This window comes from Bactrocera latifrons, unplaced genomic scaffold, assembly GCF_001853355.1.
Source record: "Bactrocera latifrons isolate USDA-ARS-PBARC rearing strain unplaced genomic scaffold, ASM185335v1 scaffold_145, whole genome shotgun sequence".
NCBI lineage: Eukaryota > Metazoa > Arthropoda > Insecta > Diptera > Tephritidae > Bactrocera > Bactrocera latifrons.
In genome coordinates this window covers 184,914-191,749 of record NW_017534908.1, presented here as the reverse complement: position 1 = coordinate 191,749, position 6,836 = coordinate 184,914, and positions in this window count along the sequence as shown.

The window sequence follows — 6,836 nt, the reverse complement described above, 5'->3', positions numbered from 1 at the left end:
CATTTTTATATGCATTTCTCCACATTAAAATAGTTAAGAAACGGTCAAAATGCCATTTTTCTCCGAAAAGCGCTCTAYCATGTACTCGAGTATAAMATTGTCTATAGAATAGGCTTCAGTTCAAGTAAATCGGTTAAATAWTTCRCTAGCAATTTTGACGGGCGGATGAAAAAAGTTAGTTTCCCCCAAACATCAGCCTCCTTCTTCTATCAACTGTATCTTTTAAACGACGACGATTACCCCATTAAATAGAGTTCTGCAAACACTCAACCTTACAAAAGCCCAAATATTATAAAACATAAATATTTGCATTAGSAACTGCTTTTGTRAAGTTGTAAAATGCGATTACTCATYATGTTGAATGCTTTCAAAATTCATTGCATGCTACGCACTGCGGGAAAATCTCTGCCAACTAAATACAACAATAAGAATACCCTCAATAGCAGTTGTTAAACGTTTTCGCATTTCTTATCGCTTACAATTAAATACGTTTATTTGTTGTGCCKCTATWKMCTCATTAATTTTTCAAACTCCGAGCATATTCCAYTTATCCACAACAATTAAAATCGCGTTATTGCATATACGGTGTGTGGAAATGGTTGCTTAGGGTCAGTTGTGTCAAACCCCACAATAACAATTGTGGGCAAGTGCCAAATAAAGGGTGATGAGTTTCGATGTTGCCTACTTAAAAATAAAAACACTTACAATTCAAATTTATTGGGGAATGTTTATTATCATTCGAAAGAAAAATCTTTGTCATTTATTTTTTGAATATTATCTCTTTCAAATGTTAGCCGCGGCTACGTCTCAGATGGTTYATCCATTCAGTAAAAWTTTCGATGACTCGTTCGAGCATTTAGACTGATAATTGGCGAATGGCACGGGGATATTTTGCTCCAAGGCTTGAATCGAAGCATAATTGTCAACAAAAACTTATAATTTTACCCATCTCCACAGGAAAAGTCCACGGTGTGATACCACACAATCTTGATGGCCAATCGACCGGCCCAAAACGCGAAATGTGTGGGAAGTGACGCCATTTTGAAACCAAATGTCGTCGAGATCACGTCCGATCGTCGATTCTCTTGGCGCGATAACGGTTACGCTCTCACCAGCATCATTTTTGGTGACATAAGGACCGATGATTTCACCGGACCACAAACCACAGAAAYCGTTGATTCTTTCGAATGAAATGGCGTTTGGGAAGTTGGAGCGGCTCTAGTGCTTGCACAAGTTGTACTTTGTACGCTTTAAACTTACGATCTTTGCGCTCAATACTTCACTCCAAGTGGCAGTGAACGGCACAGAATCGACTCTCCATGGGMTTTGGGTCTATTCAGTCGAATAATATCCAATAATGAATCCTGGGTCTCAAAATGGTTATGTTGTTGGGAATACTTTGTTCAGTAGGCCGATTATGTTGACCATTAGTTGAGCGAGGTAGCGAAAGACATCCTTTACAGATCGTGAGTGTTCATAATAAAGTTGAACGATTTGTAAACATTGTTCAGGCGTAAGTCTTTACATGATGAAATCCCAAACAACACTGACCAAAAATTATATGACGCGTGATCTGTCTTTTGACATTGAAAATGGCTACTGAAAAATGTACCTCTTCATACAACAAAATAAATATCCGTTTTAGATCCTTGGAGTTCGTTGATAAAAGTATGTAATGGAGTATGTCATCAGTAGATAAAACAATTATTTCTTCTAATGAGTTTTACCATAGGTAATGATTATGGTTCACTTAAGAATCACCAACCTCTGTATTAACGGATCGAGATCTTTCGGTTTTACACATGTTTTTGTTCACTGAACAAAACGCAAGTATTAATGAAAAGGAGAACAAACAGATCAAAAACACATTKAAGAATAKCACCCAYAGATATACTCAMTGTTACACTTTTATTATTAGCAACTGTTATATTGTATTAAATTCCATATCAAGTAATCTCAAATTAAATATAAATAGAGTCCAATTACAATCWGTCGGAATTGAATTCTTGGAAAATTTCAATAAAGTTGGCAATGTTATATTAATAAAACGGTATGAAGACATACACGCTCGACAATAATTTCCGAAATTTGAATTTAAAAAGATTTCTGATCCGGAATAAAAAAAAACTATCTGCTTTTTCAAAAATATTTCAGAATTGATCAAATCAAAACAATTAAATAAAATAAATAATTTTTGGAAGCTACACATTAAGAAATAATCGATAAAACTGAAAAGCAAGCCACCTCTAAAATTTTCCTACGGAATCCTACAAATTTCTACAGTTATTCGTGTAATTTTATGCATATTCCTTTTATTATAAATTTAATTCTGGCTTTATAAGTATTGCATTGTTGCAAGTTATTATACATTTTTGGTTTTTTTTATATGGCATAAAAAAATTTAAATGAATGCAATTATTTCGAGGAAACTTTCTGGCAACAAGCCCAAAAATATAATGTATAATGCATCATATGCACAATATGTATGCATGTGTAGGTGCTGATAATGGGAAGTGCAAGTTTTTTGTTCAAGTTGCCAGCTATTGTATTGAATTTAAGTAGACGCAAACACATATAGACATCTTTCGGTCGTGAAAACTATATTAGTAACTGAATATTTCATACTCTTGTAACATGAAAGGATTAAAGCTAGGGAAGTACCTTCGTGGAATCTTAACATACCCTGTTCAGTGTAAAAAATAATAATTATATATATTTTCGATATTACTAAAAGTGTGCCAAGCCAATACAAGCTTCCTGGAAAATATGGTCACCTTGTCCACTTTCTATTAAGGTATCTCATAACACGGCAGGCGGCATTGCGAGAGCTGCAAAATCCATTCAAGTGCAAATGTAAAACATACTACAGCGATGGGCGATCCAATGATGCCATAGGTATAATGCATAAAATGCAGTTTGCGTTTCCACAATAGTTGATCGTTGTTGCTGTCGTTATGGTGATGGTACAAAAAGTTACCTGCACAGGATGTATTACAATTAAACCGATTAGTCGAWATTGATATCAGATCCCGTTTGCAAAATACCTCACAAGCAGAAATGCAAAGCAATCTGATAAATTACTATGATATGATCTGATTTACTGGTCCATCTATCTATCAATCAGGCAAATATGCACAAAAGCTCTTTTGAACAGAAACATCCTTCTTCATTGATAACAGCCTCTGTTAGCGAGTACATTTCTGATCGGTGTACTGTAATGTGGAGATTTTGAAAAAGGAGTGAAATGTTTGACTGGCCGATACTTAAAGATTGAAACGAGTTAAATCTAAGAGAGAACCTTCCATCGAAGGAAGTAGGAGCTGAAGACATCGGCAGTGTTTTAAAATATTGGAACCGGCAAYTATCCCAAGATAAAGTCTGCAGTGGGGCAAAAATAGTACTTCGAGTTTTGTAAGACTAATTGAAAATGTTATCGAAAACTATATTTTCAAAATAAGTTAGTTCTAGCGAGTAGTGGAATCAATCTCAGAATGGAATCCGAACACAAAGTAAAAAACCATAACTAAAATGTCAGCTAAAAATCTACTATATAAGCATAATCTGATCATTTAAACGATATTTCTCCTCAATATGGTATAATTCATTAAAATCGATAGTGGGAGCATTTGTGCTGGAAAATTATTTGCCATACATTTCACTATTATAGCGTTAGCTATTAAGCACTCAGCGACCATTTTAATCTACAATGTCGATTCTGTAGTCATGGCAAAACGGTTTTATTATAAATTTCTGCATATGTGTTATGGTGGCTTAGACTTTGTGCGACCTTGTTCATGGTATTGCCACTCATGGACAATACATGGCAGCAATAAATTCCCCGTCAAGGTCTACTATTTATTAGAGCGTTTTGGGTGCTGTGTATGTGTTATAAATGCATGCGTGCATAATTGTTGGCTAGTATCGGACTTTAATACGCTATCAGCGTTCAGTAGTTGCAACAAACTACAGCACGCTAACGAATAATWCAATTTCATGACCCTTTAGACAGAGATATGGGCTAAAGCAAAGGCATACAAATTGAGATTGTGTTCATTTTAATTGGCGAAATGACACCGAAGAGAGAAAAGCGTATGAGAAGGTAAGAGAATTCATATGTAAGAGGCATGTGCTTGAGGCGTTTATAATGTGGTGTGACATACTTATATATATGAAATATAAGTATTGTACCCTATATATGAAATAAAAGGGCGAATAGCATCATAATACATATTTTATACTGGCGGCTGGAGATGATAACACAGTTGGCTGAAGAAATGTGGGAAATGCAGCAGCACTCCAACTAATAGCCAATCTATTTGTTGGCGCCTTTGTCAATATTGTCCAGTGTAATGAAACCCATTCGATTATTCGTGCGAATGCAGCTTAACTTCAGCGATGGAGTTGAAAATCTAATAAGAACATAGTGACATTTTTGGCGCTGCTGCAATATGCGTAAGCTCTGAAAATGTATATCGATTATGTGTATATGTAGATGTATGTACAATTATACAGATATTACAGGTTAGGTTTAGGTTTTTAGGATTAAAGTTCCGCCCTCCGGCTTTTGATGCTTCCTCCTACTTAAAAAAAAAAAAAAAACCTAAATGGTGCTTAATGCTGCAACTATCTGGTAGTTGCCAACACCCGTATCAGTTGCCGCATATAATCAACGCGTAGCAACATCGTCGTGACCTTATATTCATATTATTAACAGCGTTAACTCTTTTTAGATGGACTAGAAGGTAATACGATATGTTATGAGGCTAAATCGGTTAAATTATTGACCGTGCATGTATGTGAATTGCGAGTGCTACCCTATTAGAAATTAACAACACGCTGATACAGCCTCTATATTTTTATTACTACTTCTCTATACATTCTGCTATGAGAAGAAATGAGCATTAAATTATTAAAAATACATTTTATGACTTTTTTTTAATTTTATAGAATTTTTCAGAAGTTGCCTGAACAATTCATAAAATATATACTTTTTTGAGTTCTGCATTTCAATCGAAAAGAAAGATATCCAGTTATTTTTGTTCAGTATTGTTTGGCATTTCATCTTGAAAGACTTTCGCCTCAACAACGTTTACAAACCTTTCAATTTTATTACGAAAATGCCGTGGGCATCATTCTACTTATGATCAACATACTATTCGCAACCCATCTTGAGACTCAGCTACGTCTAGCACATAGAGAAGAATACATCAGCTGTAGTTTAGAGTATACACGAAGACCGTGTAGGGATGATGAGGTATGGGATGACTTTGCGCATTTTACGTCGAAATCTTAAATACAGCTTGTGCGGGTACTAAATTAGCTGGACCTTCCAAAGCGACATCGCATCGTTCTATGGGCTTTTAAAATTTTCCAAAAATAACCGAGAAATCCGTGACAAATTTTCTTCACCGATGAGGCCCATTTCAATGAGGCGCAATGGGTATGAAAAAAAGGAAAATTACCGCATTTGGGATGAAGAGCATTCTGAGGAGATTCAAAAGCTTTCATTCGCCCAGGAAAAAAAAAACACAGTTTGGTGGAATCATCGATCCATATTTCTTCAAAAATAATGCCGGTGAGAACGCGACCGTCAAAAGCGACCGTTATCGCGCCATGATTCCGGACTATTTGATGCCTGAAATTGAAGCTCTTGATCTCTCATATGTTTTCRACGTCACCACATCCTTCACATTGTATCAGTCAATTTATTTCTTGAGAGAACACTTCGGTGAAAGGTTATTTTCACGTTTTGAGTCGGTCGATTTGTCACCAAGATCGTGTGACTTTTTCCTGTGGCGATATGTAAAGTCTAAAGTCTATGSGGACAATCTCGCTTCAATTCAGGCTTTGAATCGAAACATTACGCGTATCATTCGCCAGTTACCAGTCGAAATGCTTGAACGAGTCATCGAAAATTGGACTCAATGTAAAGATCATCTGAGACATAGCTGCGGCCAACATTTGAAAAAAGAAACTTCAAAAAGTAATTGCCAAAAAATCTTTTTTCGAATGATAATAAATATTCGCCAACAAATGTGAGATTTCTAAGTTTTTTTTTTTTTAAATAAACCTGTTAATAATTCACCTCATATAATACTTTAGCGAACCTCAGCGCTACTATTATCGCCGTCACAGATCACAGACAAATGAATCTTAGGCCTAGTTAATTGCAGAAAAAATAGAGTTCGGGTTAGATAACGTTCTTAAATCAACTTCAAAAGTAAGTGTACCTGTAGTAACAAAACCTTTGCTCAAACCTCATTGTTATGTTATAAAAGCTTTTATTGTAATTTTTTTTTCTTTAACATGATATTTAAATTCTGAACACATAACAGCAGTTTAGTTTTGGAACTTATAAAATGTTAATTCCTCAAAACCCCCAATAAGTAAATATTTCTGTTTCCCATTTGCATAATTTTAAATTAAATGGTAAACAACTAATTTAATTAACTACGAAAGATGTCGTATTGATGATGTTTAACACATATGTTTAATGAAGCCCACGTAACGAATTGACTTCCAGGCATGAAAAGTAGAGTAACAGCCTCCGTAACGAACCAGACATGTCAACTTGAAAATACTCAACACTTTCTGTAATAAAAATTCAGATTTACGCGTCGAACCCGAGTGAAAGCAAAACCTACAGTAAACCGACTAATARAATTGATTTTTAGTAGCGGTCTAACGATGCAACAGTAAAATGAAAATCAATGCTATTTAGCAGAAATTCTGGCCGCTGCAAACAATCCGCCGCGGTCGTGGGATTAGACAATTCCGTTAGACTATTTCCTGTGGGGCTACGTCAATTTTTTGGTCTACGCCAACAAGCCAGCGAC